This window comes from Lolium perenne, chromosome 3 (genome assembly GCF_019359855.2).
Source record: "Lolium perenne isolate Kyuss_39 chromosome 3, Kyuss_2.0, whole genome shotgun sequence".
Classification (NCBI taxonomy): Eukaryota; Viridiplantae; Streptophyta; class Magnoliopsida; order Poales; family Poaceae; genus Lolium; species Lolium perenne.
In genome coordinates, this window is record NC_067246.2 from 301,378,141 (window position 1) to 301,404,430 (window position 26,290).

At 44.8% G+C, this 26,290-nt stretch overlaps 3 long non-coding RNA genes across 9 annotated transcripts; 2 read left to right on the forward strand and 1 right to left on the reverse strand.

Annotated features, from left to right (window-relative positions):
- Window positions 1-10,202: 10,202 nt before the first annotated feature.
- LOC127344983 (uncharacterized) lies at window positions 10,203-26,262 on the reverse strand. 7 transcript variants are annotated; one of them, XR_011756175.1, is made up of 12 exons: window positions 25,488-26,262; window positions 24,926-25,380; window positions 24,647-24,704; window positions 24,361-24,434; window positions 23,378-23,502; window positions 23,077-23,224; window positions 22,543-22,597; window positions 22,182-22,243; window positions 21,974-22,088; window positions 13,247-13,299; window positions 11,672-11,747; window positions 10,203-10,511 (listed from the first exon to the last, which is right to left on the reverse strand). It is a non-coding gene; the product is annotated as an uncharacterized lncRNA (long non-coding RNA). The 7 variants fall into 7 exon arrangements; XR_011756178.1 differs by having other exon boundaries at window positions 24,926-25,078; window positions 25,258-26,262; XR_011756177.1 differs by adding an exon at window positions 22,776-22,826 and having other exon boundaries at window positions 24,926-26,262.
- Window positions 13,556-15,483, forward strand: LOC127344984 (uncharacterized). Its single transcript, XR_007878374.2, has 3 exons — window positions 13,556-14,391; window positions 14,481-14,761; window positions 15,414-15,483. It is a non-coding gene; the product is annotated as an uncharacterized lncRNA (long non-coding RNA).
- Window positions 17,564-21,189, forward strand: LOC127340159 (uncharacterized). Its single transcript, XR_011756180.1, has 4 exons — window positions 17,564-18,518; window positions 18,608-18,888; window positions 19,541-19,625; window positions 20,940-21,189. It is a non-coding gene; the product is annotated as an uncharacterized lncRNA (long non-coding RNA).
- Window positions 26,263-26,290: the final 28 nt, after the last annotated feature.

A 26,290-nucleotide genomic window follows, 5' to 3' on the forward strand; every position in this document is an offset into this window, starting at 1 on the left:
AAAAAATACTATGATGTAGTCAAAGCTGTATTCTACCAGTGTGCCAAAATTTAGAACGAAACATGTTGTATTTTAGGCACAACAAAAATGACAAATCCGGATTTTGTTGTATTTTAGGCACAACAAAAATTTAGAACGAACGTCTGTTTTGAAAGTTTGCACATTTATAGATTAGAACATTGACTACATCAGGTTTTTTCAATACATTGCAGTAAAAAAATCGAAATTGCAAAAAAAAAATGTAGCAAAGGCCCGTGCGCCAAACGGCCGTTTTCTCATCCCATTCAACTCCGCCACTCTGCACACAGTGGGAGAAGCCGCTCTTTGCCAAAATTAGCATTGGGTAGAGCATCTTCCTTTTTTTACCAAAAGGGTGATCTCTTTTGCATTTGGACTACCATGGCTTCTTTCTTTTGGAAAAGACAAGGTGGTCAAATCCCAACTGTTTGGCTTTTTTTTTTTTTGCATTGTGCAAGTTATTGAGCGACTCGATTCGTTCCGTTTCCTTCCACTTCTCTGATCGATAGTCGTTTCATACTACCCCAGTATACGATTTGGTCCTTCATTTTACAGTTTGTTACACTTTCTACTGTGTACCAGACATTAAATGCATCTTTATTTTATTTTTATTTTTTTATTAGTACTGTATTATTTTGCAGCTGATAGGATTTGCAATTGGTGCGCTCTCTCGGCGTTGGCTGATGAACCGACGTGATCCTGGTGTGCATGGGGACCACCAGTTTATCTGTCTTACGTTCCAAGAAAGTAATAGAGAAGGCGAGCAGCAGGCTGCAGCTGGGCCCACCTGCACCTGCGCACGGCAGATGCGATTTCTTCTGCTTCTCTTGCCATAACGGCGTTGTCTGTGATACACTGATACGGAGTACACCACTGTCATCTTTCATTTTGTACAAATTGATCGGAGGCCCGTGTTAATTCTTATTTCTAACAGATCCCTTATATATATTACGCCTTCTCTCTAGCGGTAGGCTTATTTCAAAACGTCGAACTGTTTGTGTGATTCTGTTTGTAGTGGTCCGCGGACACAAAAGAGGCTCAGATCCGTATGCGTTACATGCGACCCCAACGGTGCACCTCATTTGGCCCGCGGTCTCTCAATTTTAGGTACTTTGATGTCCACAATTTGAACGTTAGATAATTCTAGTTACAAGCTAAAAATTAGTAAATAATCTAAATTAGTACATCAACATAGTTCAAAACAGGCATTGCCGGTATACCTAAAGTACATAAAAATTCAGATAAGAATTCATGTGCGATTGAATCGCACATCTCGATCGAGGATCATCATCATCCTCTTCTCCAACCATTCCCCTGAATAGGATCCATGTTGTCAGTCAAGGGCGTCGCCATGCCTGCTCGGTCAGTAGGCAAGCTCCAACCCCTTGCACCTGTTGTGGGCGTTGATCTCTTCAACGGCGAGCTTCTAGTGTTGTATGTAGACGTGGTTCTTCATGGCCTCCTCTTTTTCTCGGCGCTTCTGGACCCTCCTATGGCTTAGGGAGCAAGCAATGGCTCGTCCTCGACATCGATTAGGGTTGTTTGGGTGTCGCCTTGGGTGGTATGTTGGGTATCGGTGCCACTTCATGCATTGATCATGGCCTCCATGGCCCCATCTCCCTCGAAGAATGCTTGGGTACACATGCCACTTGGTTGGACGCAGTGATTGATGGTTGTAGAAGAGAAGAACATACCGGGTGAGAGGGTGAAATGAGCGACGCTGACATTTCGTCCGACAACAAGTGTTTCAGAGGCCTCCTTTCCACGCTCCGTGACAACTCGCTCGCAGGGATGTTGAGGGATCTCCGGCGACTTGTCCCTGGACAACCGGGACTCTGCCGGTGCGTGGCCTGATGAGCGTGGGGCTTGTACGCAGACGATCTGTAGCTCGTAGCCAGGTCGGTGGCCAGCACCTGACCGTTGGCAAGAAACGCCTCTTGGGCGGCCGTGGTCTCAGCGTTAGCGCGGGCCTAAACTTGAGCAGCGTATGCCAATGCGTCGGCCCTTTCTTGGGCAGCCGCAGGCCAGCTAACTTCCTAGACTCTGTTGCCCTCTCCTCTCCTCCGACGTGAGCTCCTTCTTTGGCTTAACCAAAGAGAGAACGACGACCTTTTTTGACCGACCGTGGCCACGACCGGCGGTGGCAACGTGAGCAATTGTGGCTAACACGGTTGCATCTGTAGCCTCGGCGACGGGCATGGTGTCCGGTACGGTCTCGGGCAAGGCGTGGGACACAATGGTCTTCATGGATGGAGCTAGGTCACGGGCGCAGGTGGTGGCTAGAAGAGAGTGGGGAGGGAGAAGTGTGGCTAGCTAGCAAGCATGGGGCAGGCAAGTACTCGCGTGGCGCGGACGCACAGCATGTTCACGTCACCGCCAACCTGGCTCAAATTTGGGTTGAATTTGCTCCAAACCAAACATGTCCGCGGGGCGTGATCCATTTGCGAGTCATCGTTGTGCCTCGCTTTTGGTCCCCGCGGACATCGACGGACACAAACTGCCCATTTGCGGGCCGCCCAAAAAGATGGCCTTAGAGGAACAAACATAGAGAAGTTGGGGTTCCAACAGTGATGGACGGTATAAAAGGAAGGAACTCTTTAGAGGAACTAACGTCGTGGATGAGTAAAAAGATAAAATGGGAGAGTTGGACGTGGTGCTAACCTTCTAAAACCAAAATTTTACTCTTCTAACGAATCCTGTAGCCTCGGCCAGAGGTGGTGTAAAGGGCTATTGGCCCTAGCACCAGATTTAAACGTTGAAACCGTGAGAAATCTAAACCGTGGCTTGAAAGACAGCTAGCAGAATGAACTATTCTCTCCATTCCATTAAACATATCTAAAATTTATTTAAATTTAGATGTATCTAGACACCAAATAGTATCTAATACATCTAAATTTTAGCAAACCTTTAATATGTTTTATGAGACAGAGGAAGTATTACTTTGCGTGGCATGCATTGGGCGGCGCGACGGTGTTGTGATCCGAGTCCGATGTGAACAGCAAGCACACACAAAGGAAAGTGAGACGTACAGATATCTCGAGCTGCTGCTGCTATCGGTAATCGAAGGCTATGTGGCGAAACGAGTCTTGACGGTGGACCATGCATGCCCGTGCTTGGACCAGGGGCAAACTTGGGCGTAAAATCGTACCTACAAGCAGTACGTGTGCAGTCTGCACTGCGGCTCGACCAGCAAACCGAGCAAAATTGGCTGCATTCTTAACAGATGCTATGCATCGGAGGAAATCTGCGTCATGAAAATGGCTCCTATATATGTTCCACCTCGCAGGCCCGCGATCGTTCACCTCGAGGCGATGGAGCGGGGGAAAGGCCGCTCCAAGCAACGCGGCGGCTCGCAGCCTCAGCCTGGATGATCGTCGAATGCCTCCATCGCCTCTACGGTGCGTATGGTGGCCCGGCCATCCGCACTTGACGGCGCTGAGCTATGCGTTGCCGGCCAGGATGGCAGCAACCTCGCCGTCACGGCGAACCTCACGGCTCCAACGGTCGTCGTCACGGGCCGGCGCCCGGCGGACCCCAGATCAGCTGCAGCGCCTGAGCATGTACTGCACTGCGACAGGCTTGAGCTGCAGCGCCTGTGCATGCCCAAGTTCAGCAACTCAACGCGGCCGCTTTCCAGCCGACACAAAGACAGCGATGCCATTTTCATGAAAGTGCGCCACCCAACACACACCTGACACTCTCCGATGCCCTCTGATCGCCGCTCCTCCGACTGCGGCCGCTGCAGGCGAGGGCAGAGCTAGTTGACCCGCCATGCTCACTGGCACCACATCCCATCTGTAGTTGTACCTGCTCAAGGTCAGTTGGGCGGCCTGGCCTTCTTCTCCCCACACCCACATCCTGTTGACCTAGTCACCTAGGACTGCCCGCGTGTTCGGTGATACTCGACCTCTCGCTCTCCAGCAATATATCTCTACTGTTAAGGTAAATTGGTGAATGCCTGGTGTCACATTTTCAGGATGGATATTAATACCCCCACGTCATAAAGAAAACGCAACTAACTAATCTCTACTATTAGGCGTGGATAACAAACACCTACTATTAGGCGTGGATAACAAACACCTACTATTTCACGTAGCTGTTCAAAATTTCAAATGGCAGAACAAACACCTACTATTTCTCAACTAACACGTCTTTATCCTAAGAGGAGAAATACCAGCCCGTGGATAACAAACAACTCCACACCATTAGGCTAGCTTTTCAAAATTTCAAATGGCACAACAAACACCTACTATTTCTCAACTAACGCGCCATCAAAATTTGAAATGGCACTGTCGTCTTCATCACGCTGACCACAACCAGGGTCGCTGCTGACCGTCGTCTTCATCGCGCTGACCAAAGTCGCTGGCAGCCGTCTTCTTCATCTCGCTGACCACAACCAGGGTCGCTGCTGACCGTCGTCTTCATCGCGCTGACCAAAGTCGCTGTCAGCCGTCTTCTTCATCTCGCTGACCAAAGTCGCTGTCAGCCGTCTTCTTCATCTCGCTGACCAAAGTTGCCATCGAGTAAAAAGACCTTCGTCGCCAAGCCTGCCGTCTTCACTAGCCAGGTTCCTCTTAAAAGAACTGTCACAGATCCTCTTTGGGCAGAATCGATCATGATGAGCAGCACGTTGAGGGAGAAAATAGAACCTTAGTAGAGATAAACCGATCAAGTAGCCAGGGAGATAAATAAACTGCAGAAGTAGCCCTGTTAGCAGTTACACGTCCGAAGGAATAGCATATTCAGATTGCAAGATATATAAGTTAAATGTCCACGAATGAAACTTCCCAAGGGCTGTAATTATAAGCACTACCACTAAACTCTAACATCATGCATTCATGATATTTTTTTGGATTTTGCCATCTAAGAAACATAGGGGAAAAAACAACCAAAACTTGACTAAGCATGAAGATTAGAAGCTCGCTGGTGTTGGCCGTGGGAGCAACTAAAATAGCATCATCAAATACCTAAATGGCTCCGATTTAGAAATCCCAGGCTGGTCTTATCCTCCATGCACAGTAATATTTGATTTCCATAGTAATGCATTGGTTAGATAATTTATTGACTATTTCGTGGATACATTTTCATTGTTCAGGCCCTGATTTTAATTCATGTCCTATTAAGATTTTTGCTGCATGCCAATTGGGGTTCAGAACAACTAATGGCTGCAAATATGGTTACTTTCCAAAGTTCAATAAAAACAAGAAAGGGCCTAAATCTCTAGCTTCGTAATCTGAAGGACTTCAACCAAGAAAATTTCTACATGTGGATCATTGTAGAAATTTTAAGGTGTAGCCGAACAGGCATGTCCCACCTAGAGTCCTAAAGTTCCGTTTAAACAACAACTTGCTTCAATTTGATTCGCACGAAAATTGCTAACAGATTTCAGGAATAACTAACTAACCTAGCTATATAGGATTATAAATCCAAACAACCCTGCAATTTTTTCCCCCGGGGCCTAAACATATCTCTGTTTCCGTACGAACCTTTTTCTCTCAAGCGACGAATCCTTCAGGCAGCTAGCAATCGCCCACCGGCATCAATGTATTCCCTCTTCCCCTCTCCACCGGCATCGATTACCACGAGCGCACCGCACACAATCGAGTCGGCGACGCCGATAATCAGAAGGAGATCCATGGCAGCCGCGGCAAGAAGGAGAGAGCCGCGGGGATGCACCATGGTGAGCCGGTCCAGGTTGGGGTGGACACACGTGGTGTCGTGTCCCCATCCTCCTGCAAGACGTGCGGGAGCAGCTATTTTGGAGGAACGACGACACCCGCCATTGCCTAGCGGGAGGTGAGGAGGAGTGAAGCCAGTCCAGGCACGCGGCGGGAGCCCGAACGAAGCTGCCGCGGACACGGCGGAGTAGGGGCCGTCTGCGGCCAATGGCGATGTGGCTCGGCGCCGGAGGCGGGGCGGCCTGCAGCCGGAACCTTGCGCCCGATGGCAGGTTGGCTCAGCACCGGAGGGAGGGCGGCCGTGAGATCTGGCCGATGGAGGGGTGGCCCAGCGCCGGCGGGCGGGATGGCCGGCAGCCGGAACCGTGCGTCGGTGGGCGGGTGGCCGTTATAGCGCTGGAGGGAGGCGGGTTAGCTCGGTGCCGGAGGGTGGGCAGTTGTGAGAGCGCGGGCCGAGGACGGGAGGTGGCGGCGTGAGTCAGAGGAGGCAGGAGGCATGGCCATGCCGGCGTGAGTGAGGAGGAGGCAGGGCAAACCAGAACGAATTGTGGAAGGGATAGGGTAAGGAGACGTGAGGAAGAAATAGAGAAGTGACAACATACCTGTCCGGCTATTCTTTAGTTTCTTTTTTCTTGCCAGTTTGCCCTGTTGACTGAGACGAGTATGCACTATGCAGCCTCCGCTTCTCTCTGTGGAAGAACAGGGGCTTCTCCCTGTACCAGTGCTAGCTAGCGGAGTTCTGGGCTCGAGTTCATCACTAGAATCTGTAAATCTCCTCTTTCTTGTTACTTTTTTTTTGGAGAAATGGCTCTTTTCTTTGTTGCTGTGGTTGGTTCGGGTAAAGTTAAAAAGGACTTTCTTCTCCCCCCCCCCTCCCCCCCCGGTCGGTGGGGGTGATGTAGGGCATTTTCCCCTTTTGGCTTGTTCAAGACATGTAACATGTATATAGCCTCGTTACGAGATGGTTTTCTCTCCTTTTTTTAATCCATCCAGTACTGTAGTTAAGCAACCTCGCTTATTTTTTTTGTCTATATGATGTTCTGCTGTTCAGTAACAGGTGGGCTCCAGGATAACAAGCGATCGTGTCTACAAATTTTCTCAAGTCAATTATGTTTTGACTGTTTTCAGATCGCAAATATTCATCTCTTACAATGTGTATTAACTATTGTAGATCATGGACGGAACTGAGACAGATACTACAAATGCTTTGAATGAACCTATCGACATAGGTTCAGATACAATGTTGGTGGAAGAGACTGAGTTTTACCGAATCAACCAAGGTGATTTTGATTATATTTTTCTGAACACATGTTCCTAGATAAAAAGATCTTTATAATTAATTTCATTTTTGCAGGTCATGGATAATATAAAAATGGATGTTGATGTTAAAGAAGCCATCACCAAAGGCCTCGAGGCTACCTTGATGGAAGGGACCCTAGACTCACCGACTCTTTCAAATCCACAGGAGTCATGTCATAATAAACCAAAAAAAGAAAACACAAACGTTATCCCCAAAGGTACTTAGTTCCGCCCTTTCCTTTTTGCTATATTACTTTTTATGTAATTAATGTGGCACACTTATATATCTTGCCAGACTATGTCTGCACCGCGGAAGATTTTATCGTCATTGAATCAATAATGTCTGCACCTAAAAATACCAACTTTGTGTAGATCGGTGATGCATCGCTATCTAATGACCATTTAAAGTGTCTTACATGTGATGACGGATTTCTGCCTGATGATGTAAGTCAACAAGAAATCACTATTTACACAATTTGTGTCTATTTTTAATTTAAATGTGTTTTATGTGTTCAATTGTAGGTAATAAATGCCTACATATATTGCATGCGTGCATATGATCATCTGCTTAACAGAGTTGACGATAAGGTATATATGGATAAAACATACGTCTCCATTATGCTGAAGAAAGACGTAAAAATATATCGCCATATCATAGAGCAGGCATATATTTATCTAAAGCATGACATGGTCAGAACTAAATCCCTACCTATGCATCTCATTTATTATATTTTTAACATGTGTATACCTACTTATGTAATATTTTATTTTAGATCTTCCTACCGATAAATATCAGTAAGACCCACTGGTATTTAGCGGTCATCAATGCGAAGAAACGCTTGATACAAGTATTAGACTCACTTGGTCCTGGAATGGGTAGAACTGACCTCACGTTTATGGTAAGTTATTTGATTATGATCTCCTCTTGACATTTTACTTTTTCCTCGGCGTCTAATATCTTGTTTCCTCATATAACAGCTCCGAGGACTTGAGAAGCACTTAAAGACTGCATCCCAAAGAAGGGGATTTGACAAAGGTGAAAAGTGGCACGATCTCGATGTCACGACATGGCCATTAGTAGAGCATATCCGAAAACCACTATAGACTGATGGGTATGTTGAATCTCTTGAACTTTCGAATGTGAAATTACGGTGATACAAAGGTAATGTATTTAAAGGTGTGTTTGGATAGTAGTTAAATTAGACCTTACCATTGAGTAACGGGCATGGAGAAGCTCAGCCACTTCTTTTTTGGTGTATCAGCTCTATGTCTCTTCTATATGGATACTAACGTAATTTCTTGTTTTTCTAGGTCGTGTGGTGCACGGTAGTTCAGTAACATGTAGAGATAGAAAATAAAATTAACTAAGCAGTTGAGCTACCATGAACCTATGCAAAAAAAGTTATTAATCCTCTGATCAAGTAGGTCTGAAAACTCTAAATTGTTTACAAAAAATGCGCGGTTTGCCAGTCTGGAGGATTGGGTAGGTCGAATGATATTTTAGCATCCTCCATTGGTACCAGTAGCATGAAGTATACCGAAAATCTTTCTAGCTTAATAATTGTTTTAATATTTTTTATGTTGATTTGTCTAGATAGAATTCTACTATAACATTTTCTAATTTTGTAGCGCATCGTGCGGGTTGTTCATGTTAAATTTTATGGAATATTGGACATGCGATATGCTTTCTGACTGCATCACTCAGGTATTATTTTGTTTAGAGACCATTAGTAGTATCTTGCATCTTAAATTATTAATTTACAATATCAATGTTTCTTACTACTTTGTAGGAGGATATGAAAGCATTCCGAAGAAAATTAATTGTCATATTGCATGATTAAGAACTAAACAAAATAAGAGGCAATTCGATATATAATCAATCTAAAGATCAAGAAAATTGATCTGATTCTGATATTACGGAATTACCAAGTCTAGGTAAAGAACACCAAGGAGATGTAGCCAAAGAAAATATCCAGCTTCCTATTTGCACCTTGTCCACCAAACCACATGAGTTTGTTGACGAGATATGCAAATACATCATGTCCATTGATGATGCAACCTGTTTGAAGTAAGCCTCATAAGATAATGATCAAGCATCGGTACATATTATTATCATATCATTATTCTTATCAATTATTTTGCAGAAAAGAATAGGTGCGAAGCTCCACACCTTATCCACGGGGATTAACTCTAAAGCAAATTCAGGACATACTCAGGATGGACAAGCCAATGGACAAGGATTGTTTCAACATGGCTGTGCGCATAGTGGCATGTGATGAGATACAATTTTCGATAGAGCCTCCCGTGCATAACATGGACTTAAGATTTTGTGTAAGTTATTACAATCGCATATTTATTGTCACTGTTATGGTTCTAAACCTTTTTTTATCTCAGTCGGCGATACTCGATGGTAGAAAACATCCACTTTGGCGTGTTAAGCCAGATATTAAGGAGTTGGCAACATTTTTTCATAGCTGGCCTGGGATATACCATAATATATCATCATGCAACATGGTAAGTTAGGTCTCTTTTCCATTATTAACATGATTTATGTGTTTTAATGCTCACCACTTGCAGATTTTTTGCCACACGAATTTCTTGGCAACTTCATCTTGTTCACCATCGACAAACATGAGTGTCATGTATGTATTTTAGACCCATGTTCTGAACCTCTATTAGAAGAGAGGTACCAACTAAAATTACAAAGGTGTTTATTCTATCTAAATGACGCTCTTGAGATAGCGCAACCTGGCTAGAATTCCGATATTATTTCTGGCCACGGATTTTTCTCAGGTTATCTTTACAAGCAGCTTATTTTATCATCATTCTAATGACCAAAGATAATGATATGTTCCATTTATTTGCAGAAAATTGTCTGAATACTTAGTATTTAGTTTTATGCTTTCATGGGATGGTAAAAGATTTGTTCATCCAGTTTGCAGCGTGAGTACTCTATGTTTACAATCTTACTAGATTTAAATGTGCGCCTTGGCGCACGACCCCGTAAAACAGATTCATAGGTAGGAAAGTGATAATAAATCTTTTTAGGTTTCACGAAACATAGCAAATCACCATAAATTATAACCAGAGAAACAAACTTTTTCATTTTGCGCTAAGCATCGACTGAGACAAATTGTTTTGATGGTGCGTTCTGGGTTCTTGGTTTAGCTCGCACCAAACTGTGAACTGACTTAACCAAGGGATACATTTTCAGCAACACATATACATATATGAGTTGGGCACTACCATGACAGGCAAAAAAAAATTGGAATTACAGCAGCAGAATTATTTGCATGGCATATGTACAGAGGCTTATGCCATTTTGGCCGAGCACAAAAAGGTACGAAAACAGATATTACAAGTGCAAGTAGCAGTGAATAACAATGAGGACGCCTTTGTGTGCTCAGGACGAATTCTGCACTCAAACTGTTTGAGGTCTGCGATCACTATGTCAACCTAGATCATGTAAGTAGGACTTGTTTCGTATTTTCCATTGTTTCCAGGCCTCCACTATCTCTGTGAAAATGATTCCAGCCAACTTATCTTGTTAAAGAATTAAGTTCAAATTTACACACATATATATGGCATTCAGTTCATTATAACATGATTAATAATACCAAAATGGGAAAAGAAAGGCAAAAAACTAATAAGTTATAAATCCAGAGCCACCATTCTCGTAAGAAGCCTAAGAAGAATTGGCCAATAAACACAGAAGATATTGGAATATTGGTGTAAGCACATGTTGGATATATACAAGTTATCCAAATAGGCAAGATTGCTATGCGTCGGATCGAAGTTAATAAGATACCAACCCATTCAATAGTACTCCTACTTCCCAAAGAAAATATGCCTGAATAATATCTTATTATTTGCCAGTATTGAACTTATATAAATTCACTTAGTTTTCCTCCTGGTACTATCTAGATCTGATTTGAAGCCAGAACTTGGGTACTACACCAGATCTACTGTGGATGGTCCAACACTCAAGTAGCAACAGAGGGCTCTTCGGTCTGGTAATCTCATATCTAGACTTGCACAGACAGTGGACTATTGAATGGGAAGATACAAACTGGAAACGAAGAGTTCATAGAATAGTGGAGTTTGGCTAGTTGGCTGAATATCTTCTCAGGGAAAACAATAGCAAACTTTCTATATGCAGTTACCTAAATACATGTATTGGACAACCATATCTTTGAACAATATCAACTGATTTAGCAACTTGACAGATGTACACAAAGCCCAGAAGCACCAAAGGCAGCGACATGCTTAATGGTCAACCATTTGCATTCATACATGGACCAGTTACAAAATTTCGAAGGCATATGCATCCACCGAAACATATTTGATAGGCATGAAACTGGTATTCAAGTTTGAGGTAAAACTTCAGGTGAAAAGAAGAGAAGATTATTTCTGGTTCAGAACAATGAGACAATGACAAAAAAAAATACTGCACAGGTTGCTGGATGCCTACTTTTTTTAGACAACCATTTCGTAGCAACATTTGCTATAGAACTATTATAAACATACATCCTGGGATTTTCATTCTTATAAGCTATGATGGTCCCAAAGTTGTTTTCGAAATGGAGGATGTGATGGGCCCAATAACGTCATCCTCGCGTTTAACCAGACAAGAATGATCGATGAAAGCGATATATCACTTTGGAGAAGCTACATACCTACAAAGTGTTTTCCTGGTGGAGAGGCAAGCGTGTTTCTTCAGCGTGTTCATCAGGACCATCCTGCCACATAAACCTAGAACAAACCAAAATTAGTCTAACATTATTATTGTAAACCTACTTGAAAAAATTACATGGTTCAGTCGATACAGAGTATTCATCTTAAGAACATCCTATGGGCAAACAGATCTGAAAACAATAGAGTTGCTAGCAAAGAGTTAACAAAATGCTTGTTCCCTTCCACCTCCTCTCTGGTTTGTAATCAAAATTCATGGAGAATACAAGCAGTATAAAATCTCAAGAGCTAGTTTCTCTTGTCTCAGTCTTGGGAGCAAACACACAGTTATAGCTTCATGTAAGCAAGTGGTAGCTATCGATAAGGAAAAAAAGATTAGTCTACACAAGTAGTAGTGCTCTGTCTGTGTAGCTTTCAAAGTGCAACATTTATTTTCATATGCTATATTATTAGTAGCAGAACATGTAGCATCATTTATAAATGTTGTATCTAAAATAGCGGGGGAAGCCTATCCTCGTCAAATCTCATTTTGAATGATTTGCACCAGATTTTGCAGGCACAAATGTGGAAAAATCAAGTCACTATGCATATAGAGTGCAACAGACTGGAAATATTAGTAGGGCAATTATTGGAATGTCAAGAGAAATTGCGAAACTGAAGTGATCTATCTAATAAGAGAAAAGAAGCACCCAAAGATCATACTAAAATACTATCCAGTAGCTTAATAGACTTAAATACCTCTGAACATACCCTTGACCAGATGAATCGTCATACATTTGACGAGATGAATCGTCAAACTACAACCCTGGATCTCTCTTTCAAGCTCATGTTAGTTTAGTATATGAATTTATTGGTAATTTTCTATTACTTCCTATGATTGTTTTGTAGAAACGGGGGATATTCTTGTTTAATTTCAAGTATGTCATTCGCTTGACAGTATCATTCGACTCTGAATACCATGGGGTTGATCTAATACATGAGACTGATACAATTGAATGACTGCTATTTGTTGTTCTTCTACTGTAGGGTTCTACCATTTCACAAATAATCATATACTTACTTAAATCTACGGAAATATGAAATGACTTGCATTCTATCTACAATTCAGGATTACCGTGGTGCTGTTTCCCTAGAGGGCGTGCTTGCTAAAAAAAAATTGATTGAAACTGGGGGCATGCTTACTGTTGGATGAACATATAGCCAGACATGGAAACATCCATACCTTTAGGTACGTGATACTATACCTCATTATAAAAAAATGTACTTCCTTATTTTTAAGGGTTAGTTTTTATTCCTTTAGTTTGCTGATATATTGCAAATTACAGAGATGCCTCAAGGTATTAATGTTTGGCACTTGAATGTGAAGCCTAACTACACCTTGATTTTTCATTTGTGTCCTATTGCATTGAGAATACAGTACTCCTGAATTCTGCCCCCTGGGATGTTCAAGGTTGAAGACAAATAAGGGCACCAATGTGTTTTTGGTTTGAACATAGATGCTATCATTTCATCGTATGTCTATACTGCAAGAGAAGCTGATGTTCAGTTTGCAAACTTACATGGGCAAACAATCTTCTCCAAGGTTAAGCACTTGAATAGTATCTCTTCAAATCTACAGCTTGACAAATGTAAGATTCTAATTAAATACTGCTGACCAAATGTTTTATCCAAGTACTGAGTTTTAGTTAAAACTTAAAATACCACTACTTGATTATGCAGGTGATAACGACAAACCCTACATTTGTAGTATCCTACAACAGTAAATATGGGTGTAAGTGGTAGAAGATAAGATGAAGAAAGTTTATCTCCTATATTAAGAAAGATATAATGTAACGGCCCCGGGTAGCACCCCTATTAGATTTGTTTGTTTCTTTTCCCCTTCATGCATCATCATGGCATATGCATCATCACATCCATGTTTTTAATAAGTAAAATTATTTTATAAACCCCAATTATTTTGTTTCCCTCTCTTATGGTTTCTATATTAAACCCTCCTCTATGTCTTTTCATTTAACAAACCCTGACACAATACTTTTAAAATAAAATAAACTATTTGCTAAAAGAGTTTTCCTAAAATAAACAAAAGAGAAAAGGATTTTCTAAATAAAAATAAAACCCTCCCCTCTCCCTTGGGCTCTCTCTCCCTGGCCCAGTCTTTCCCTCTCTCCTTTCCTTCCTCCAGGCCGAGCAACCCAACCCGACGGCGCAAGTCAGCCCACCTGTTTCGGCCCGTACCCCTTCGAGCCTCCTTTCCCCTTGTCCTCTTTTCAACCTCACGCAGAGAGCGTGAGCTCCTCCTGCCGTGGTCCTCCTCCACCAGCACCGCATCGCCCTCCCCCATGTGAGCCTCCCCTCTCCTCATCTTTATCCCTGGACCACAGCATCCCCAGCTGGCTCCCTTCCTCGCCCACGTCTCTTCCTCCCCTCCTTTCTTCCTCTCCAAGAAGAACCAGAAGCAAGGGAGAAACCCCCTGGCCGCCGCAGCACCCCATGGCGCCGTCGCATCCGGCCGTCCCTAGCCTCGCCGCTGCCACCATCGGGACCGCCTCGACGTCCTCTGCCTCCTCCCCAACGGAATCGAGCCCGCGTGGCCCGTAGAGACGCCACGCTCGCCGTTTCTCCCCGTCGGCCTCCGGTGCTCTTCCTCAAAATACGGCGAACGTCGACCTCCCCCGGCGCCGAGGACTGCACGTCGAGTTTCCTGGTAACAAGGCGCCCGTCCTAGACATCTTCCTGCCCCTCCTAGACCCCTGTTTCGCTCTCTCCCGTGATGACCCGTTCCTTCGGCCGCAGATCTTCGCCGCCGGCGGTCCTCCGGCGACCTTCCGTGGGTGGCGCCGCCCTCCCTTGAACCACGCCGTCAAGGCGCACCTCACGCGCCAGCTCTTGTATCCGGGGAAGCCCCGCGACGCCGCTCTCTTCCTCGCCAACCGCGGTGACCGCGTTCTCTGGAACGCGCGCGGCAAGCTGCGCGTCGAGCACCTGGAGTGCAGCCGCAGATGGTTGGCCAGCTCAGCGCGCCACGTCATCCACCCGGACCCACCCGTCAGCCGCTCGGGTTAGAACACCCCTCGGTGAGAAAACCCCCCAAGCCTCAGATCTGTCCTCTTCACATCTAGGCCCCTGCTAGTTTTCCTTTTCAACCCGCCGTCCCTGGCACTTGCACTCTTTTGAAAACCCCCTGTAACTTCCTGAAACCAACCCGCAGTCCTTATAACTGTCTGTATTTTCGTTCAAGTCCTTTTCTATTTAAAAACAAAATCTGTTTATCTATTTTATACAATAAATACTAATCTGCTAATAACTTTTAATCTGTAACTCGAAATAAAATGTTTTATATATGAAAATTGATCAGAAAAATGCAAGGAACATGAATATGCCATCCATTCATCTGTTTGCATCTCGCATCATGTCGCGCGTTGATAGTTGTGCATGTTCACCTCACATATATGCGGAGTATTTTGGATTTCCAACTAGGATTTCCCCGCTCCGTTTAATATTGAAGTAGCGCACCCCTGCCATGTCTTGCCATGCTAATCAACACTTCAATTTGCCGGTAGAAAATACAACTCCAACCTTAATTTGTTTGTCCGGGTTCCTATCCCGCTTAATTTGGATAAGTTGCATCGTCGCATCATGTTTGCCATGTCATGCATGCATACCATATCATGAGCATGCCGATTCTTCTGCCGTAGTAGTAAGACTTGCATCCGTTGTTTGTCCCAGCATTTGCTTCTTCTCGGATAGGATCACGAAGTGGTGCGGTGAGATACGCCAAGTTCTTCGGATGTTCCTCTAAGCTTTAATGTGCAAGCATTTCCCCTATACTCCTGCCCCTGCAGGAGTCGCTTACCTATTTTATTTTGCCTTCTCCCTCATGCTATCCTTAAGTTGCGTTCTTGTCACGTGTCCTTCCACTTGTTACCTCAAGCAGCCCATATTGCCACCACCACCTCCTACGGCTATTGTTTGGTTATCGGGTCTGCCTTGCGAGTCGTAGTGCATGCTAGTGCTGTTTTATCTTGTTACCCGTTGTTGTTATCTTATCGGGTTATATGTTGGGAAGAATCATGGTTACTTTAGTTGTTGATAATTGTTTAGCGGAGGCATCGGTGGGTCAGCTGCTCGTTTTGTGACGCTCACTTGTGTTTCCTAAATATCTTAGGACCCCGAGTTCTAGTTATCTCGTTTCCGAGATCGAGCGCTCTAACCACACGTGGGTATGCTTACCGGTCTCCTCGACCATCGCCGGAATCTACGGCCTTTGTCCAAAGTGGCCACAACTAGTTTGGATGTTTGTTTTGTTTCTCCGGCGTGCAAGCTTGTTTCTTTGTGGTCGATGATATGATGTTACTTTTGGGGAAGCTCGAGTGCCTTGTAACCCCGTTGTCTCTTGCACGCTCGTAGGATGCGTACGTATTGCCGAAGATGGATTCACCTGCGAACCGTTTCCATCCGAAAGCCGTAGACGCAAACAGCCTAAGTCCGCGTCTGAGTTTCGATCGGGCTCCGAAACGGGTTAACTCGGTTAGGTGGCTTCCTGGACATTGTTGTAGTGAAGGAGAGTGCGTGTCGTGATATCCACCGTCGTAAATGGGTTGATCGTGCGTGTGGGCACATTTGGGCACCCTGCAGGTTACAATCTTATCGATAAGCCGCGTCCGCTGCTATGGACGACTTGGAGCCGTATGACTCGACCATAGACAACTTACACCCGTTGTTTATTAATAATAACTTGTGTAGTAAGTTAGCACAACTTCACTATTAAGCCGGTTAAAACTTGACAACCGTGTGAGTGCTCTTTGTAAGTACCTCCTGGCGAGGGGAACACATCGGCCGTGTTATGTTTGCAGTATAGAACCGTTAGTTATGCGCTCTCTCACCTTCTCGATTAGACGAATGTTGTAGAGTGTCTCTATAGGTTTTTAGTGCTTGGCTGCCGCTTAACTCCACCATATTGCCTATGACGTTCCTCTTGCGTCCTCTAAGTCCCTGCGTGCCTCAAGTACAAAGGACGATCGGTTGACGAATGCTTATACGTCTTGAAGTCTTGTTAAGTACGAACCCGTACTTATTGTCGCTTCTACGGGATATAGCAGGGCAGTATGAAGATATGTTCGAAGAAGACGACGTTAGCAAGGTTACCCTTCCGGCTTGGCCTGGGCAGGGTTATGGACGCCGCTGGTTATCTTCAGGACTCTTAGTCCAATTTGTATCTTGTCCGTACTCGGACGTATTTGATCTTCTGTACGATTCAGATCTTTGTATGTATCTATTTGTATCTTGACTCTTTGGAGTCGTTGTGGTAATATATGTATCTTGTGGGCTCTATTGTAATCCTGTTGTAATGTTACCGCTCGTGTTAATTCCTCTGGCATCACGTGTGTGATTTGTCGCGCACGTCGTGTCGGAGGGCGTCTCTGAATCGATATCGTGCGGATTTCGGCGGGATCGCTGGAATCCTCAGGGTACCGGTTCCGGGGCGTCACAAGTTGGTATCAGAGCCTCAGGTTTGCGGTACCCCACTTGTCCAGCCTTTAGGATAACCTTGCCAACGAACGTTGTGTCTAGTGTCAAAACTATTTTCGAAAATTCGTTGGATAGATCTGATTAGTTCTGATTTTTCTCCTTACCTAAATTTTTTCTCCTCTTGTCTTTGCGAATTTTGAATCTTCTCTCTTATCTGCTTCTCCGAGTCTTAGGCTTCCACGTGGGTTGGACGATCTTTGCCCCTCACCTATTAGGTCCGATCTTCGATGGATCCCGACGGAAGAGCGTCATCAACAACGGAACAACGACTTCTTGTTAGTGGTGTCGCCGATCTACGTGGAGTAGCAACTCTTGTTAGTGGTGTCGAGCAGATCGACACGTCGCCTGAAGACCCGATAGTTCACCTCTCTCCCCCGTACCTGGACGTGGGATCTCGGGGCGCGATCCCTTGTTAGTGGTGTCGATTGTAACGGCCCCGGGTAGCACCCCTATTAGATTTGTTTGTTTCTTTTCCCCTTCATGCATCATCATGGCATATGCATCATCACATCCATGTTTTTAATAAGTAAAATTATTTTATAAACCCCAATTATTTTGTTTCCCTCTCTTATGGTTTCTATATTAAACCCTCCTCTATGTCTTTTCATTTAACAAACCCTGACACAATACTTTTAAAATAAAATAAACTATTTGCTAAAAGAGTTTTCCTAAAATAAACAAAAGAGAAAAGGATTTTCTAAATAAAAATAAAACCCTCCCCTCTCCCTTGGGCTCTCTCTCCCTGGCCCAGTCTTTCCCTCTCTCCTTTCCTTCCTCCAGGCCGAGCAACCCAACCCGACGGCGCAAGTCAGCCCACCTGTTTCGGCCCGTACCCCTTCGAGCCTCCTTTCCCCTTGTCCTCTTTTCAACCTCACGCAGAGAGCGTGAGCTCCTCCTGCCGTGGTCCTCCTCCACCAGCACCGCATCGCCCTCCCCCATGTGAGCCTCCCCTCTCCTCATCTTTATCCCTGGACCACAGCATCCCCAGCTGGCTCCCTTCCTCGCCCACGTCTCTTCCTCCCCTCCTTTCTTCCTCTCCAAGAAGAACCAGAAGCAAGGGAGAAACCCCCTGGCCGCCGCAGCACCCCATGGCGCCGTCGCATCCGGCCGTCCCTAGCCTCGCCGCTGCCACCATCGGGACCGCCTCGACGTCCTCTGCCTCCTCCCCAACGGAATCGAGCCCGCGTGGCCCGTAGAGACGCCACGCTCGCCGTTTCTCCCCGTCGGCCTCCGGTGCTCTTCCTCAAAATACGGCGAACGTCGACCTCCCCCGGCGCCGAGGACTGCACGTCGAGTTTCCTGGTAACAAGGCGCCCGTCCTAGACATCTTCCTGCCCCTCCTAGACCCCTGTTTCGCTCTCTCCCGTGATGACCCGTTCCTTCGGCCGCAGATCTTCGCCGCCGGCGGTCCTCCGGCGACCTTCCGTGGGTGGCGCCGCCCTCCCTTGAACCACGCCGTCAAGGCGCACCTCACGCGCCAGCTCTTGTATCCGGGGAAGCCCCGCGACGCCGCTCTCTTCCTCGCCAACCGCGGTGACCGCGTTCTCTGGAACGCGCGCGGCAAGCTGCGCGTCGAGCACCTGGAGTGCAGCCGCAGATGGTTGGCCAGCTCAGCGCGCCACGTCATCCACCCGGACCCACCCGTCAGCCGCTCGGGTTAGAACACCCCTCGGTGAGAAAACCCCCCAAGCCTCAGATCTGTCCTCTTCACATCTAGGCCCCTGCTAGTTTTCCTTTTCAACCCGCCGTCCCTGGCACTTGCACTCTTTTGAAAACCCCCTGTAACTTCCTGAAACCAACCCGCAGTCCTTATAACTGTCTGTATTTTCGTTCAAGTCCTTTTCTATTTAAAAACAAAATCTGTTTATCTATTTTATACAATAAATACTAATCTGCTAATAACTTTTAATCTGTAACTCGAAATAAAATGTTTTATATATGAAAATTGATCAGAAAAATGCAAGGAACATGAATATGCCATCCATTCATCTGTTTGCATCTCGCATCATGTCGCGCGTTGATAGTTGTGCATGTTCACCTCACATATATGCGGAGTATTTTGGATTTCCAACTAGGATTTCCCCGCTCCGTTTAATATTGAAGTAGCGCACCCCTGCCATGTCTTGCCATGCTAATCAACACTTCAATTTGCCGGTAGAAAATACAACTCCAACCTTAATTTGTTTGTCCGGGTTCCTATCCCGCTTAATTTGGATAAGTTGCATCGTCGCATCATGTTTGCCATGTCATGCATGCATACCATATCATGAGCATGCCGATTCTTCTGCCGTAGTAGTAAGACTTGCATCCGTTGTTTGTCCCAGCATTTGCTTCTTCTCGGATAGGATCACGAAGTGGTGCGGTGAGATACGCCAAGTTCTTCGGATGTTCCTCGGCAAGCTTTAACAGGCAAGCATTTCCCCTATACTCCTGCCCCTGCAGGAGTCGCTTACCTATTTTATTTTGCCTTCTCCCTCATGCTATCCTTAAGTTGCGTTCTTGTCACGTGTCCTTCCACTTGTTACCTCAAGCAGCCCATATTGCCACCACCACCTCCTACGGCTATTGTTTGGTTATCGGGTCTGCCTTGCGAGTCGTAGTGCATGCTAGTGCTGTTTTATCTTGTTACCCGTTGTTGTTATCTTATCGGGTTATATGTTGGGAAGAATCATGGTTACTTTAGTTGTTGATAATTGTTTAGCGGAGGCATCGGTGGGTCAGCTGCTCGTTTTGTGACGGCTCACTTGTGTTTCCTAAATATCTTAGGACCCCGAGTTCTAGTTATCTCGTTTCCGAGATCGAGCGCTCTAACCACACGTGGGTATGCTTTATCGGTCTCCTCGACCACCGCTATAGGAATCTACTGACTTTGTCCAAAGTGGCCACAACTAGTTTGGATGTTTGTTTTGTTTCTCCCGGCGTGCAAGCTTGTTTCTTTGTGGTCGAGATGATATGATGTTACTTTTGGGGAAGCCCGAGTGCCTTGTAACCCCGTTGTCTCTTGCACGCTCGTAGGATGCGGTACGTATTGCTGAAGATGGATTCACCCTGCGGGCACTGTTTCCATCCGAAAGCCGTAGACGCAAACAGCTAAGTCCGCGTCGGAGTTTCGATCGGGCTCCGAAACGGGTTAACTCAGTTAGGTGGCTTCCTGGACATTGTTGTAGTGAAGGAGAGTGCGTGTCGTGATATCCACCTGTCGTAAATGGGTTGATCGTGCGTGTGGGCACATTTGGGCACCCCTGCAGGGTTACAATCTTATCGATAAGCCGCGTCCGCGGTTATGGACGACTTGGAGCTGTATGACTCGACCATAGACAACTTACACCTGTTGTTTATTAATAATAACTTGTGTAGTAAGTTAGCACAACTTCACTATTAACTGGTTAAAACTTGACAACCGTGTGAGTGCCTTTGTAAGTACCTCCTGGCGAGGGGGGAACACATCGGCTGTGTTATGTTTGCAGAGTATAGAACTGTTAGTTATGCGCTCTCTCACCTTCTCTGATTAGACGAATGTTGTAGAGTGTCTCTATAGGTTTTTAGTGCTTGCGCTGCCGCTTAACTCCACCATATTGCCTATGACGTTCCTCTTGCGTCCTCTAAGTCCCCTGCGTGCCTCAAGTACAAAGGACGACTGGTTGACGAATGCTTATACGTCTTGAAGTCTTGTTAAGTACGAACCCGTACTTATTGCTGCTTCTACGGGATATAACCGGGCAGGTATGAAGATATGTTCGAAGAAGACGACGTTAGCAAGGTTACCCTTCCGGCTTGGCCTGGGCAGGGTTATGGACGCCGCTGGTTATCTTCAGGACTCTTAGTCCAATTTGTATCTTGTCCGTACTCGGACGTATTTGATCTTCTGTACGATTCAGATCTTTGTATGTATCTATTTGTATCTTGACTCTTTGGAGTCGTTGTGGTAATATATGTATCTTGTGGGCTCTATTGTAATCCTGTTGTAATGTTACCGCTCGTGTTAATTCCTCTGGCATCACGTGTGTGATTTGTCGCGCACGTCGTGTCGGAGGGCGTCTCTGAATCGATATCGTGCGGATTTCGGCGGGATCGCTGGAATCCTCAGGGTACCGGTTCCGGGGCGTCACATATAATGACCAAAATTTCATTAGAAAGGGAACATATCATACAAAGCAAATATGTAGTCTATGTAAACCATTACTGTGTTTATTCTAATAGCACAGACCATTGAAAAGAAATTTGAACATCTTCTTTTTAACTCATGTTAAGTAGATGGGTCAGGTGGAGCGGTTGGATCATCAACAGCAGGCAGACCAAGTTGACATAGAAGACAATAACCTGTAAGAAATAAGGAACCTAGTACCCAAAACATAGGCACACGTGTTGTTAAGGTTTTAGATTTAATTTTCAGTCTTGGCTCATCAATCTTTTCACAACATATTTGAATAAAAAAGAACATCTTTCAACCTAAGTATACAAAGCTGGTAGAAGGAAAGACAAAGTGGCATAATCAAATTGAAGAAAAAAAAAGTACATATTTAGTCCCTACTTCTATTTGGGAATCAAAATCATGATAAAGCGGAAAATTTGATAATCATGCAGATCTCTTAATATCTTGTACATAATTGGCACAAATGACAGCATAGTGGCATATCATCAAAGATAAAATCAGTAGAGAATCAGTTCCCAATTATATTTTATATCCACAAAAATCAATAGAGAATCAGCACAAAATGCTTGTATGCCTAAGGAGTCTAATATCTGCAAGTAATCACCTTTTCAGATTCCACGAGAGGTGCTGACTCCAGGGCATCTTTAGCACCAACCCGAGGAGGTGATTCCTAGAACAAAGCTTTCTTCATAGACGAATCAGTAAGATTGTTGTCATCACTGCAGAAAACCCCAGAGGACATTTAGACTCAATCAAAGGAATTGCCCGCGTTGATGAATTAGCAGATGAAGGTCCAGTCTGTGAAAGCGTACCTAGGTCTAACAGGTTTCAAGACTGATGGCGGTGTCGGTGGGAGAGCTGTCTCAGAAACACTCTGTAGATAAGATAGCATGTGTAATCAAACACAGGCTTACAAAAGATCAATTGCTAGCCTTTTCAAAGGACAGAAGATCAATTTAATTAGTAACAATGCCGCCGGGCTCCTCCAAGAAATATTGAGATATATGTAACCACATACAGAAAATTCAGGTTATGCTGGATCATATCGGTTTATAGAGATGATATCTGCAGATGAGCATTGCTGCAGGCTACCTTTTTAATTCCTTTAGTTTATTCTGAAATGGGGCATTCTTAGGAAGGAACGCTGATTAAAATGAAGCTGGATGTGCATACCAAGACCTTTTCTTCATACTTGCATGTGTATCCATGAGAAATATCAGCAAAGAATCTAGGAAACCAAATGCAAAAATGATAACAAAATTAGTACCATGCCAACAATTACCAAAAAGGGACCAATGTTACAGATGAATAAGAGAAAAATATGCATTGGCAGTGGGACATAGTTGAGAATGATATGCACCAGACAAATACACATGATGCTACCGAATAAGGGATCCTTGTACTACCTCATAGGAGACCTCACATACTTAATATATCCAGTAAATTAGCTTCCATGGCTAGCAATGCAGAAACCCAATAGTCAATGGTTGACTAACCTCACCAAAGAAATAATATTTATAAACTTCAACTGGAAAGACAACACATGCACAGCTGTGAATCACCAGCTCACCGGTAGAAGTAATGAGATCATGGTTATGTAACACCAATTGGTAATATGACATAGAAAAAATACAACCATCTAAAAGAGCTAAATGATATATTTGCATTTACAACGATTTTAAGTAGCTATCATTTGATGAAGATAACCTATGCAATCTTCTTCCATATCAGCTCTTCTTCACCAAATTAGCAATGCACGTCCGCCGAGCCCTATGGCCGCACTACTGCCGCCCCGCAACCGTCAGTCCTCACCACATCGATATGCATCCTCCCTGATCTTCTATTCTCTTCAGCACTGCAATAGAACCAGTGTGCAAAGATTTCAAGTAATTATAGCTGATAGACCAAAACAGCCCCTGAAATCTTCTACTAAACAAAATGTTGCTGACCCGATACGCAAGCCAATTCTAGAAAATAAGAAATAGAGATGAGATGACTTCTGTGTTACCAAAATAGATAGTGCCCGGTAAGATCCATTGTACTGATATTATTGAGCTGGATGCAGTGGGGCAGGCTTCCAACTTAGTAATCTGTAGTTGTAAATGAGACTGTTCAAATTTTTATCACCTCCCCCTGTAGGTACATCATTAAACATGTGTAAGTAATCATGTGGTGCTGCTACTCAGTACCAATTTGTAATACACCACATATATGGAAATGTTACTACAAATAGACCTAAGTAACATGTGGTTCACTGTCAATACACCACATTTAATAATTTAACATAAATAATATGCACCATATTACAGAATTTAGCACGCAAGCTTGTGGAAGGAGCAAAAAGAAGGACAAGACCAATTAACTAAATAACAATACAATGACAAGGTTGTGGAAGGAGCAAAAAGAGTAGTAAGGAAGAGGGCAGCTGTTGTTTGTATCCAAGTTGGTGTTCACAGCCCAAAAAGATGAACTGGTGTAGTTGCCCGGAACTTTACCATTCCATTCGCAACCCAGAAAGACAAACTCGGAGTAAATAGATTTCAGCAGACTGATAAAGCAATCAGTTTACTATCAACAAAAAAAACCTCACTTGAATGGTAAGCAAATCAGAGTTAAAGTTGTAACATCAATTATAACTGCTCACTGCTTCTTTGGACTCCAAATATAATATCTAGCATGCGTTAGTGAACGGAAATTAAGGAAAACAGAGAAACAAGGCTGAACAGTACCCACAAAATAGAGCTTGTGCTAATTGAAATACCAAGTTTACTATGGACAGTACAGGTTCTCCATATGGCCAAGAGAAAACACAAATATTATTTAGCATCCACCCAGACACATAAGTTTGACCAACTTGGCCATGCAAACAATAGCATAAAAAGCCTCTCACTTTTACCTTGGAAACCAAGTGGCAACTGGATGTGCCTATGTCTTGCATAATGCAGGTGAAAACAGAGGGAAAAGGTAAATAAAATAAAACTTAAGTTCCACCTGGATGTAGCTCCACATGGTGAAACTGTTTCCCCTCCAATGCATATTACATAGTCCCCATCTCAGACAGGATCCTAATTTTTAGAAGAGAGAACACAAGATAACACCGTAAGTTAAGTAAAATTGCCTTCTCAAAATATAAAGATTAAAGCATAACTGGATTCAGCCTCCTAATGTGAACAATCATATAAGAATGACAAAATGTTTATCAATCATACATCTTCCTGTCGTAACAACGCAAGGTAGAAAGAAGAAAGAAATTCAGGTGTTCAACAAAGGGACGCACCATATAAAAATAGCACGCGCGAAGCTGGCACAGGCATGTGCTTCTTCCACACTAAAATCTGCACAAACAGAAATAGCGAGATCTGGGGAATCAATATGGCAAATTACAGCAGACCAATATGTTGTGCCAGACTGCGAGTTGCCGAATAAATCAAAAGAAAGAAGAAAGTGAACGTCAAGTACATCAGTTTGAGATATCTGTGCATGAGCTGCAGCTGCTCACGTTCACGGTATATATGGGAGTGGAAGAGAGGAAGAAACAAAGAAAAAACTGGGGTACCTGCGAATGCCTTGCACACTCTGACATCCAGCTCTGCAGTCAATCTCAAAGGCAGTACTACATTTCCAACAATATCAAGTGAAACAACATGAATCTCTCGTACGTTTTTTTTTTGCGAATAACACTGCGCCAGTCATAATTTGATCTCAAGTGCTGCACTAACAAAATCATTAGAATTAAGGATACAAAATAACAAGTGAACTTAACTACTACAGGCTTGACAGAAAATGTGCGGAAGTGTGAGCATATGCATCAATATTTTTATCATCTTCTCTGATTCTAGGATATACAATTAGGATTAACTGAATCATATAGAAGAAAAATTGAATCACCGTTGTGTGAATGTTGAGAAGCCTTTTTCTGGTGGTCAAGTTCATTTTCTTCTTTTCCTGCCTAACTTTAAGATGGGAATTTCTCTTCTGATAATTGTGTTTACTCCTCATTTGAAGCTACATCTAAACCCAGAACAGAATAAAATTAGGCGTTCATCTAAGAGTGATTAGAACCCAAAATCATGGGGAAATGGTGCCTAAAATGATCAATTGGGAAAGGAAAAACTCACATCGGCGCCCTCTCCCCGTCCGCCTCTGTGGCCGCAGCTAAACGTCTCCCTCTGGTGAAGCTTGGCGGAGACCAGCGATCCACTGAGCTGGGGACAACAACGCTGCGCGAGGCGGAGGCGGTAGGTTGAGGTGGAGCTCGGGGCGCGAGGCGGTAGACCGAGGTGGAGATCGAGGCACTGTCGGCGCCCCCGTGCGTCTTCTCGGGCCGCACCACCTCCAGGTGTGTCCCGTCCACCATCTCCGTCGAGGGCAGAGCTCCAGCAGCCCCTCCTGCTTGCGACGGCGGTGCGCTGCTCCTGCTGCCAGCGGTCGTCCAGGGAGGCGGAGCGGCGCGGACGCTGGGGGTTGGAGACGGGGCAGGGGAGAAGGAGAAGGGCGGGCCGCCAGCAGGGAGGCGTAGCGGTGCCGCCAGATGTGGTAGGAGAAGAACGTGAGGGGAGGAGCAGCGTGCGAGGTGATTGGGGAGAGCGGGGTTGGGGGGCTGGCGGCGGGGATGGCGGCGGCGGCCGCCGCACGCGCACGGGAACGGGAGGGGAGGAGACGGCGAGCGCGAGGCGGCGGCACGCGAGGGGAGAGGAGGGTAACGAGCGACGCGAGAGGCTGGGCCGCGAGGGCTTCACACGACCCATGGATAAAAAGCGGGTTCGCGCGAGGGCCTCGTCCTGGACTACACCAGTAAAAAAATGGACGGACAAGATTACCAGACAGGTAAGATCCAACGGCTCACGAGCTGAAATCGCTGTGAAGCCCCCTATGGGGGGCATCATATACAACTTTAGATATTTTTGGTGGGAAGAAAACT